We start from the raw sequence: 11,873 nt of genomic DNA, 5'->3' as shown, positions 1-11,873 counted from the left end.
GCTGCGGCTACGAAGGGGAGCCGAGGAGAGTGAAGAAGGAGACTGAAGGAGAGTGAAAGAGAGTCGAGGAGAGTTGGTCGGTTGGCAGGAAAGCGGACAGCAGGTCGCACGTCGTGTAAACCCAGCCTCCAGTGAGACTATAGTGGTATGACTTCCCTACCTATGGCTCCGTGGGTGTTCCTTTCTGGCCTCACCATGTCCTGCGTTCTTATGTGGTGAGTGGGAGCTGAGACTCTGCCTGCCACCCTGCACGACAAAGATTTAGAAGTCCCTTCTATAATATGCATATAGACAGTTGTTCAATCTCTGCTAGAATACCCCCAGTGCATGTATCACAAGTCAGCTCATTTCACTATTGGATAACTCTGTTAGAAAATTCTCATTTATATTGAGCCAAAATGTGCCTTCCTCTTTCTACTCTCCCAAGAGAAATGCCTGGTCTTAAAAAAATGAAAAGGGCATTGTATTTGAAGCTAGAAAACCTTTTTTTTATTAATTGAGGTGAAGTTCACATCATTAGTACAATATTATGTCAATTATATCTCAGTAAAAGTGGGGGGATAACAAACAAAAAAATTAATATGAAATTGAACACATTTTTATTTTCATTAAATGACACTATTAAGAGAATGAAAAGGCAAGCCCCAGACAGGGAGAAGAGATGTTTAATCCACACATCCTACAAAATCACATATCCAATATAAATAAAGAACTCCTAAACTCAGCAATAAAAAGACAGGCAACTCAATTTTTTTTCAAATGGGAAAAATACTTCAAAGGAATGTCATAAAAGAGTATATTGTCGTGCAGGGTGTCCGGCGAAGCGGCCTGCGGGGTCTCTGCTCCCGCTCTCCACATAAGAACGCAGGACATGGTGAGGCCAAAAAGGAACACCCACGGAGCCATAGGTAGGGAAGTCATACCTCTATGGTCTCACTGGAGGCTGGGTTTACACGACGTGCGACCTGCTGTCCGCTTTCCTGCCAACCGACCAACTCTCCTCGACTCTCTTTCACTCTCCTTCAGTCTCCTCCTTCACTCTCCTCGGCTCCCCTTCATAGCCGCAGCAGTTATATCAGTGGCCAATGGCTCAATGGCTACAGCTGATGGCCAACCAGCCACAGCTGATGGCCATCCACTATCTGAGTCAGCACCTCTCCACATGAGGCCGAGAGCCTGGAAACTGCTTTCTGGGGTTCTGTCCCCACACTCCACCCCTACAGGGTCTCGCCTCACAATCTACGCGACAAGCGTCTTCCGCGAGGTGCCCTGTGCGAGGAGCCTGGAGGTGAATGCAATATCCTGGACACAGCCAGGGTCTCTGAGCATAGCCAGGGTTTCTCAGGGCACCACCAGTACTTCTGGGCACAACCAGACTTTCTGGGCTTCTTAGGGTACCATCTGTCTCTCCGGGCATAGATAGGTTTTCTCAGGGCACTGCCACTCTCTCTGGGTACAGCCAGACTTCCTGGGCACAGCCAGGGCTCTCAGGGCACTGCCAGTCTCTCTGGGCCCAGCCAGACTTCCTGGACTCAGCCAGGGCTCTCAGGGCACTGCCACTCTCTCTGGGCTCAGCCAGGCATCTAAAGGCACTGCCACTCTCTCTGGGCCTCTCAGGGTACCGTGCTGGAACAACAGCGTCTCACAGTCAAGGTGCTTACATATTCTCGATGGCGGCCAGTCAAGACACAAAAGCAAACATCCGCCAGTTCCACTACATGGTGGAATGTTCCCAAACAGTCAAGTAGTCCATTAAATTAGGGATGGAAGGCAATTCCCCATAGTCCATAGTCATTCGCCAGGGCTGTCCTGGGGGTGAGGGATGACCTTGATGTCACCCTCTGTGGCGTCCCACTCAACAAGGGCAGTGAGGGTGCGAGAAGCTGCACTTTGGGTTAAGTTTTAAGCAAGACACAAAGAGACTTAATGCAGTTAAATCTCTCCAAAGGCCAGGGGTCTCGGAAAGACATGGAGGGACAGTTGGCTAGGCTGTTGTGCGACTACATTTCCCCCTTTTTTGTTTTTGAAGTATGAGCGACACAGACCGTGCAGTTTCCTCATTCATAGCCCGTTGGAGGGCTATTTGTCCACATCTGAGAACTAAACTAAATAAACAAAGAATAAGAAGCAGAGTAGCAATAACTCCAACAAACCCTCCACCCAGAGTCTTTACCCATTAAACTGGGTTTAAATTGGAAAGTCCTTCTGCAGCCGCAGAAAGTGTCTCTTTTTCAGGGAGGAGCCTTAGCTTGGCGCTGGACATCTGATCCACTTCTTGTTGAAATTGTATAATGTCCACAGTGTGATGAGGCATATGTCCCAGGAGATGGGCTCGCACCTTAGACCAAGGGGTACGAGTTTGATTACAAGAAAATGGGGTTACACAATAAGTGAATACATTCCAATCACATTTTAAGGTAATCATAGCGCGATTTTTTACTTGATCACCAAGAAATACAACAGTGGTTTCTAAATCTGTTAATTTAACATTAATTTTTTTGATCTATCTTGATTTGTTAATTAAAAACAAAAGGAGTTTTAAGACATACTTGTAAATTAAACATTTGTGATTTTTCAAACTTAAAAGTATATTGATTACCAATATCTTTAGTATAATTTCCATTCCAAATTTGATTTTTTTAAATTAAATTTATTGGGGTGACAATTGTTAGTAAATTTACATAGATTTCAGGTGTACAATTCCATATTACATCGTCTATAAATCCCATTGTGTGATCACCACCCAGAATCACTTCTCCTTCCATCACCATATATTTGATCCCCTTTACCCTCATCACCCACTCCCCACCCCCTTACCCTCTGGTAACCACTAAATTATTGTCTGTGACTATGAGTTTTTCGTTCTCATTTGTTTGTCTTGTTCTTTTTGGTTTATATACTACATATCAGTGAAATCATAGGGTTCTCTGCTTTGTCTGTCTGACGTATTTCACTTAGCATTATACTCTCAGGATCCATCCATGTTGTCACAAATGCTCCTATATCATCTTTCCTTAACGCGGAATAGTATTCCATTGTGTATATATACCACAACTTCTTTATCCATTCATCTATTGAAGGACATTTTGGTTGTTTCCATGTCTTGGCCACTGTAAACAAAGCTGCAATGAACATTAGAATACACGTGTCTCTATAGAGAAAAGCTTTCAGATTTTTTGGGTAGATACCCAGGAGAGCGATTGCTGGGTCATATGGTAATTCTATTCGTGATTTCTTGAGAAACCTCCACACTGCCTTCCATAACGGCTACACCAGTCTGCATTCCCACCAACAGTGTATGAGAGTTCCTTTTTCTCCACAGCCTCTCCAACACTTGTTACTATTTGTCTTATTGATGAAAGCCATTCTGACTGGGGTGAGGTGATATCTCATTGTGGTTTTCATTTGCATTTCTCTGATGATTAGCGATGTTGAGCATTTTTTCATATGTCTATTTGCCATTTGTATGTCCTCTTTGGAGAAATGTCTCTTCAGGTCCTCTGTCCATTTTTCAATTGGGTTGTTTGTTTTTTGTTGTTGAGTTTCATGAGTTCCTTCTATATTTTGGATATTAGCCCCTTATCAGAGGCACTGTTTGCAAAAATCTTCTCCCATTCAGTTGGTTGCCTCATTATTTTGTCAATAGTTTCTTTTGCTGTGCAGAAGCTTTTCAGTTTCATATAATCCCATTCATTTATTTTAGTTTTTACTTCCATTGCCTTTGGAGTCAAATTCATAAAATGCTCTTTGAACCCAAGGTCCATAAGTTTAGTACCTATGTTTTCTTCAATGCAGTTTATTGTGTCAGGTCTTATGCTTAAGTCTTTGATCCATTTTGAATTAATTTTGGTACATGGTGACAGATAGCAGTCCAGTTTCATTCTTTTGCACGTAGCTATCCAATTCTGCCAGCACCATTTATTGAAGAGGCTGTCTTTCCTCCATTGTATGTTTTTAGCTTCTTTGTCAAAAATTATCTGTCCATATTTATGTGGTTTTATTTCTGGGTTCTCAATTCTATTCCATTGGTCTATGTGTCTGTTTTTCCGCCAATAACAAGCTGTTTTGATTATTGTAGCCCTGTAGTACAAGCAAAAATCAGGGAGTGTGATACCTCCAGTATTGTTCTTTTTTTTTCAATATTGCTTTGGCTATTCGGGATCTTTTGTGGTTCCAAACAAATCTGATTATTTTTTGTTCTATTTCTTTAAAAAATGCCATTGGGATTTTAATGGGGATTGCATTAAATCTGTATATGGCTTTGGGTAATATGGCCATTTTAACTATGTTGATTCTTCCAATCCATGAGCACGGAATGTCTTTCCATTTCTTTGTGTCTTCTTCAATTTCTTTCAAAAATGTCTTATAGTTTTCAGCATATAAATCCTTCACATCCTTGGTTAAGTTTATTCCTAGGTATTTTATTCTTTTTGCTGCAATTGCAAAAGGAATTGTTTTTTCTATCTCTTTTTCTGAGATTTCATTGTTGGTATATAGGAAAGCAATGGACTTTTGTACGTTGATTTTGTAGCCAGCAACTTTACTGTATTCATTGATTGTTTCTAATAGCTTTTCGGTGGAGTCTTTAGGGTTTTCTATATATAGCATCATGTCATCTGCAAAGAGTGACAATTTAACTTCTTCATTCCCAATTTGGATGCCTTTTATTTCTTTCTCTTGCCTGATAGCTCTGGCGAGTACTTCGAACACTATGTTGAAAAGCAGAGGTGATAGGGGACAACCTTGTCGTGTTCCTGAACGTAGAGCTAAGGGCTTCAGCTTTTCACCATTAATTATGAGATTAGCTGAGGGCTTGTCGTATATGGCCTTTATTATGTTGAGGTATTTTCCTTCTATACCAATTTTAGTAAGTGTTTTAATCATAAATGGATGTTGTATCTTATCAAATGCTTTTTCTGCATCAATTGATAGAATCATATGGTTTTTGTCCTTTATTTTGTTTATGTGATGTATCACATTGATGGATTTGCGAATGTTGAACCATCCTTGTGCCCCGGGGATGAACCCCACTTGGTCGTGATGAATAATCTTTTTAATGCATTGTTGTATTCGATTTGCTAGAATTTTGTTTAGGATTTTAGCATCTGTATTCATCAGAGATATAGGTCTGTAGTTTTCTTTTTTTGTGTTGTCCTTACCAGGTTTTGGTATCAGGGTAATGTTGGCCTCATAAAATGAGTTAGGGAGTACTGACTCTTCTTCAATTTTTTGGAAGAGTTTGAGCAGGATTGGTATTAGATCCTCTTTGAAGGTTTGGTAGAATTCACTGGTGAAGCCATCTGGTCCAGGACTTTTGATTTTGGGAAGGTTTTTGATGAGTGATTCAATTTCGCTACTGGTGATCGGCCTGTTTAGATTTTCCAGTTCTTCATGATTCAGCCTTGGAAGGCTGTATGTTTCTAAGAACTTGTCCATTTCTTCTAAGTTATTAAATTTAGTGGCATGTAGTGCTTCATAGTATTCTTGGATAATCCTTTCTATTTCTGTGGTGTCCGTGATAACTTCCCCTTTTTCATTTCTGATTTTGTTAATTAGTGTCTTCTCTCTTTTTGTCTTATTGAGTCTAGCCAAGGGTTTGTCAATTTTGTTAATCTTTTCAAAGCACCAGCTCTTTGTCACATTAATTTTTTCTATTGTCTTTTTGTTCTCTATTTCATTTAGTTCTGCTCTGATTTTTTGTTATTTCCTTTCTTCTGCTGACCTTGAGTTTCGCTTGTTCTTCTTTTTCTAGTTTTTTAAAGTGTAACATGAGGTTATTTATTTGGGATTTTTCTAGTTTCTTGAGATAGGCCTGTAATGATGTAAATTTACCTCTTAAAACTGCTTTCGTGGCATCCCAAAAATTTTGGTGGGATGTATTTTCATTGTCATTTGTTTCTATGTATCTTTTGAGCTCTCCTCTAATTTCTTCTTTAACCCAATCGTTCTTTAAAAGTATGTTGTTTAATCTCCATGTATTTGTGTTTTTTTCTGCTTTCTTTTTGCAGTTGATATCCAATTTCAAAGCTTTGTGATCAGAGAATATGCTTGGTATGATTTCAATCTTCTTAAATTTGCTGAGGCTGATTTTGTGTCCCAATATATGGTCTATCCTTGAGAATGTTCCATGTACACTAGAGAAGAATGTATAGTCTGATGTTTTAGGATGAAATGCTCTATATATGTCAATTATGTCCATTTCATCTAATGTGTCATTTAGGGCTGCGATTTCGTTATTTATATTCTGTTTGGATGATCTATCCATAGCTGTCAATGATGTATTTAAGTTTCCTAGTATAATTGTGTTTTGGTCAATTTCTCCCTTTAGTTCTGTTAGTAGTTGATTGGTATATTTTGGTGCTCCCTGATTGGGGGCACAAATATTGATGACTGTTATGTCTTCTTGTTGTATAGTCCCCTTTACCATTATGAAATGTCCATCTTTGTCTCTTGTTATCTTTTTCACCCTGAAGTCTGTTTCATTGGAAATCATTATGGCTACACCTGATTTTCTCTGGGTACCATTTGCTTGGAGTGTCAATTTCCACCCTTTCACTTTGAGTCTATGCTTGTCCTTGTAGCTGAGATGTGTCTCTTGTAGACAGCATATGGTTGGGTTTAGTTTTTTGATCCAATCTGCTACTCTGTGTCTCTTTATTGGTGAGTTCAGTCCATTTACATTTAGGGTGATTATTGATATGTGAGGATTTCCTGTCATTCTGTCTTTAGTTTTCTGGTAAGGCTGTGTCTCCATTGTTTCTTTGCCTTTTTGTTGTTGTCTATTATTTTTGTGTGGTGGTATTTTATGATGTTTTCCTCTGTTTCTTCTTTTATTACAGTATATATTTCAGATCTGGATGTTTTTTGAGTGGTTACCCTTGAATTTATGTAAAAGAAAGTTTGAAATTTAAAGTATTTCAGTTTCTTCAGTATGCTTACTTTCACTATTCCCATATTCCAGTTCAGGCCTTTATGCTCCCCCTTTTTATGTTTCGGTTGCCACAAGTTGTCCCTGTTGATGGTGGTCTAATAGCGTCCTTTAGTATTTCTTGTAGTGCAGATCGTGTATTAGAAAATTCCCTCAGCTTCTGGATGTCTGGAAAGATCTTTATTTTCCTTCATATCTAAAGGAGATCTTTGCTGGATATATTATTATTGGCTCATAATTTCTCTGTTTCAATAGTTTGAATATTTGGTTCCATTCCTTCCTAGCTAGTAGAGTTTCTGCTGAAAAATCTGATGAGAATCTAATGGGCTTTCCTTTGTAAGTTACCGTCTTCTTTTCCCTGGCTGCGTTGAGGATTCTTTCTTTGTCATTGATTTTAGACAGCTTCAATACAATGTGCCTTGGTGAAGGCCTGTTGGGATTGAGGTAATTAGGTGTTCTATTTGCTTCTTGGATTCGAGGATCCAGTTCTTTCCACAAGTTTGGGAAGTTCTCATCGACGATTTGTTTGAATATATTCTCTGTTCCCTTCCCTCTTTCTTCTCCTTCTGGTATGCCCATTATTCTTATATTGCTCTTTCTGATGGAGTCAGAGCAGCAAATATTCTGTCCTTTGATCTGACACTGCTACTTTATGGCTTCTAGCACCGGGCAGGTGGGTGCGGGGTGAGCTCTGGGAGGGGGCGGGTAGTCTCCGTGCCTAAGGCTTCCGTTCTCCGCTCGGCAGTGAGGGCTCTGAGAACTGTGGACCGCAGACACAGATTCAACTGGTCTTTAGAAGGAATTGAAACAATTTATTTTTTGGATAGTGATTGTCAATAATTCCAAAATATCCACAAATTGCAACTTGCCAGATTTCAGAATGGGTATTTAAGTGTGTAATTTGTTGTTTTTTTAAATGGGACTACTATTTTATTAGCTTCGATTCCGTTTAACTGAAGAACTGTAGTGCGAGCTCGTAAAACAAGCTCTGAAATTAATTCCCAATAAGTTGGGAGTGATTTGACAAAATTATTAGGTAGAAACAGCCACTCTACCAAGTCATTTTGTTGAATTATCACTGCTGTAGGTGAATGGGGAGTTGGGAAAATTAAAATTTGTAAAGGTTGAGAAGGATCTATGCGCTGAATCTGAGCTTCTTGAATTTTCTGTTCAATTGATTCTAATTGTTTATTGGCCTGAGGAGTCAGGGTATGGGGACTATCTAACTGAGAAGGACCCCGTAAAAGGCCAAATAAATTACTGAGCGCATAGGTGGGGATTCCCAGAGTGGGACGAAGCCAATTAATATCTCTAACAATTTTTGCAAATCATTTAATGTAGAGATTTGGTCTCTTCTGATTTGTACTTTTTGAGGCCTAATCGTTTGTCTGTCAACAATAGCTCCAAGATAATTTACAGGAGTCGTTGTTTGAATCTTACCAGGAGCAATATAGAGACCTGCCAACTCAAGTTGTTCTTGAAGCAACTTAAAACAAGCCGCTAAAATCTCTGTAGTAGATGCAGCACAGAGAATGTCATCCATATAATGAATGATGTAACAATCTGGAAATTTTTCTCTGACTGGCGAAATAGTTCTGGCTACAAAAAACTGACAAATTGTGGGACTGTTAAGCATTCCCTGAGGAAGCACTTTCCATTGATATCTTTTACTAGGTTCTCTATTATTTAGAGAGGGCCCTGAAAATGCAAATCTAGGGCAGTCTAGAGGATGTAAAGGGATAGTATAAAAACAATCTTGTAAATCTATTACTACCAAAGGCCAATTTTGGGGAATCATGGATGGTTGGGGGAGTCCAAGCTGTAGCGGACCCATAGGCTCAATCAAAGCATTAATTGTTCGTAAGTCAGTGAGCATTCTCCATTTTCCTGATCTCTTTTTTATGACAAAAACAGGAGAATTCTAAAGGCTAGTTGAAGGTTCTATATGATTTTGTTTTAATTGAATTTGTACTAATTCAGTTAAAGCCTCTAGTTTTTCTTTTGAAAGGGGCCACTGTTCAATCCAGTGAGGCTTATCACTATTCCACTTAAGAGCCAAGGGAGTTTTTAGCTCCATAACAGTGGCCCCTAACAAAAAGGCTTATGATCTTGTGAATTAAATCCCAATCCTTTATGTCCAGTCTGAAATGTAAGCTGAATAGGCTGAGTAATTCCCTGACTGAACTTTCCTAAGCCTTGTCCTGGTTGGAAACCCATCTGATTCATCAGTTTTTGGCTCTGAGAGCTATATTGTCCTGGGGGTATCCAGATTTCTGCTCCCCATTGGGAAAGCAGATCTCTACCCCACAAACTGATTGGAATATCAGCGATATAAGGCTGTAAAAATCCTTTCTGTCCTTCTGGCCCGAGTCAAGGAAGAATGTAGGTGCTTTGAAGCAGTCCTGAAGCGTTGCCTATCCCTATAACATTTATGCTAGATGGTTGTATTTGTCAATTAGCCAGCCAATCTTGAGAATTTATTATAGAGATGTCTGCACCAGTGTCCATTAATCCTAAGAAATTTTTGTTATGAATCTTAATTAGACTGGGCGGATGTCAGAAATTTTTTCTGCCAGAAAAGTACCTACTGATCCGGTACTTCCAAATCCTCCAGTTCTTTTTTGGGTTCCCCTCTTTTTAGGGGTTATATAAGGGATCAAAAGAAGCTGTGCAACTCGCTCTCCCTTTTTGGCATACCAAGGGACTGAGGAAGACATAACAATTTGAATTTCTCCCTTGAAATCTGGATCTACTATTCCAGTGTGGACCATAACTCCTTTTGATGTTAAGTTTGAGCGACCAAGAAGAAGTCCAACTGTACTTTGAGGGATTGGTCCAATTATTCTTGTGGGCACATGAAGGCGGGTTTCCCCTGGAAGTAGCAGTATATCTCGAGCTGTACAAACATCTACTGCAACACTTTCCTCAGTGGCAGGAGTTAATTGTTGAACAGATAATTTTGAGGAAGAGGCACTGTCTGGTAATTTTGAGGTGCCGCCTGACTCACAGCCGCCCCAGTTATTGTCTGGGCCTGGGGCTGGCCCTGCTTCCCGTTTCCCTGTAGCAGGGTCCCATCTTTATGATATTTAGATTGGTATTCAGAGGCCCAATGGTTTCCTTTTTTACACCGAGGACAAACCCTGGGTTGTTTAAGACCCTGGGGAGGAGAAGGACTTTGCAGCCATGAGCCGCTTTTTTTCTTACTCTGCAATTCTTTTTAGTATGTCCTGGCTTGCAAGTGCCAGAAAACTTATCTTTTCTCTGAATTGCCCCTGTAATGGCATTAGCTAACATAGCAGCTTTATGGTCTTTTGTCCCCACTTCTTGACACAGCCTAAGATATCCCATAGCATCAATTTTTCCTTTTTGTGCGCCAATGGCACGTTTACAATCTTTGTTTGCATTCTCAAAAGCCGTAATTTGTAAGATGATATCTGCGGCAGCAGAGTTAGTGATTTGTTTATTAATGGCTTCTTGCAAATGTGCAAGGAAATCTGAATAAGGTTCCTGTGGGCCTTGTAAAATCTTTTGAAAAGAGGAGGGAGTTTTGCCCTCTATCTCAATCTTTTCCCATGGCATTAGACAAATTTGTTTTAAATGTCCGACAGCTAATTCTTCCATATCTAGCTGATCATGGGTCTCAGCCCAAAGTCTCTTCCCTAACAGCCGGTCAGCGGGAATATCTATATTACGAACCTGATTTTGCCTCTCCTGTGTTTCTGCACCATCAATCCACCAAGTTTTAAATTGGAGGTATTGAGAGGGAGTCAGACAAGTTTTTGCTAAAGCATGCCAATCAGCGGGAATCATTCGATTGCCATCAGCAATACTTTTCACCAGGCCGACGGTATAAGGAGAAGTGACTCCAAATTGCAAAACTGCTTGTTTTAATTCTTTTAGCTACTTAAAGGGGAAAGGCTCATAAACCACCTCATGGATCCCTTCAGGATGGTCTGCATTAGGGGCTTCAGCCTGTCTAAAGATCACTGGAAAGTTAAGGGCATCTATGTCTCCTTCGAGTTTAGCTTGATGTATGCCACACTCTATAACTGATAATGAAGAGCGTATACCCTCCTTAGTTGTCTGAGGGATACTTTTACTGAGAAAGGGATTATTGTTTTGTTTAGCTAATTTGGCAAGCCTCCGCGTTTGTCTTAAACGAGAAGGTGGCGGAGGTAGCCAACGAGAAAGAGGAGGGGGACAATCGTCCTCAAAACCTTCCTCTGGATCTGGATACAGATTTTCAGGGATGAGAGTGGATGCCCTCTCGGACACCTCATCATCATCTCGTCCCTCTTTTGTCCTTTGAAACTGGTCTATGCCGTCTTTTTCTCTCTCTTCCTCTGAGTCTGTTTGGAGGGGTTCTAAAACTGAGTGGATTATTTGAAACGTTTCCCAGATTGAACTGGGCAAGGAAACTCCGTTAGAATGTACTTCATGGAGACTTTGACCTACTTCTTCCCACTTATCTATATCAAGTGTCCTAAAGTTTGGAAATCAGGAACATCGAGTCTCAATTACTTTGAGGAGTTCCTCTAATGTTTTTTTCTGGGATTTGGTGCTTTCCCTTCTTAAGAAGCTGCTGAAGCAGGCAGATATAAGGTCTGTGCTTGCTTTCTGCATTACCCATGTTAGTAATTAAATAGGAAAGGAAAGAGAAGGACTTTCACTCCAAGTCCACTCTGATGCTCGGTCGGCCGTTCCCCTCTCGGGGACTTAGCGCCCGTCGTGGCAAAGGCGCGACTGTATAAACCCCAGTCATGGTTGGAGGAAACCCCCAAGTCGCCGTTATGCCTTATGATGTGGTGCCAGAACTGCGGTTACGAGCCCAAGCAAACTCCATAGTCTTAAAAGACGGTGGAGCTATAAACATTCACTCACACAATCACACTCTTTCACACGAAAATGTTAGTTGTTTCTTTTACACTTCTTTGTTACCCTGGTT

Source organism: Rhinolophus hipposideros, assembly GCF_964194185.1.
Source record: "Rhinolophus hipposideros genome assembly, chromosome: X".
In the NCBI taxonomy this organism is placed as follows: domain Eukaryota; kingdom Metazoa; phylum Chordata; class Mammalia; order Chiroptera; family Rhinolophidae; genus Rhinolophus; species Rhinolophus hipposideros.
Note: the sequence above shows the minus strand (reverse complement) of the source record.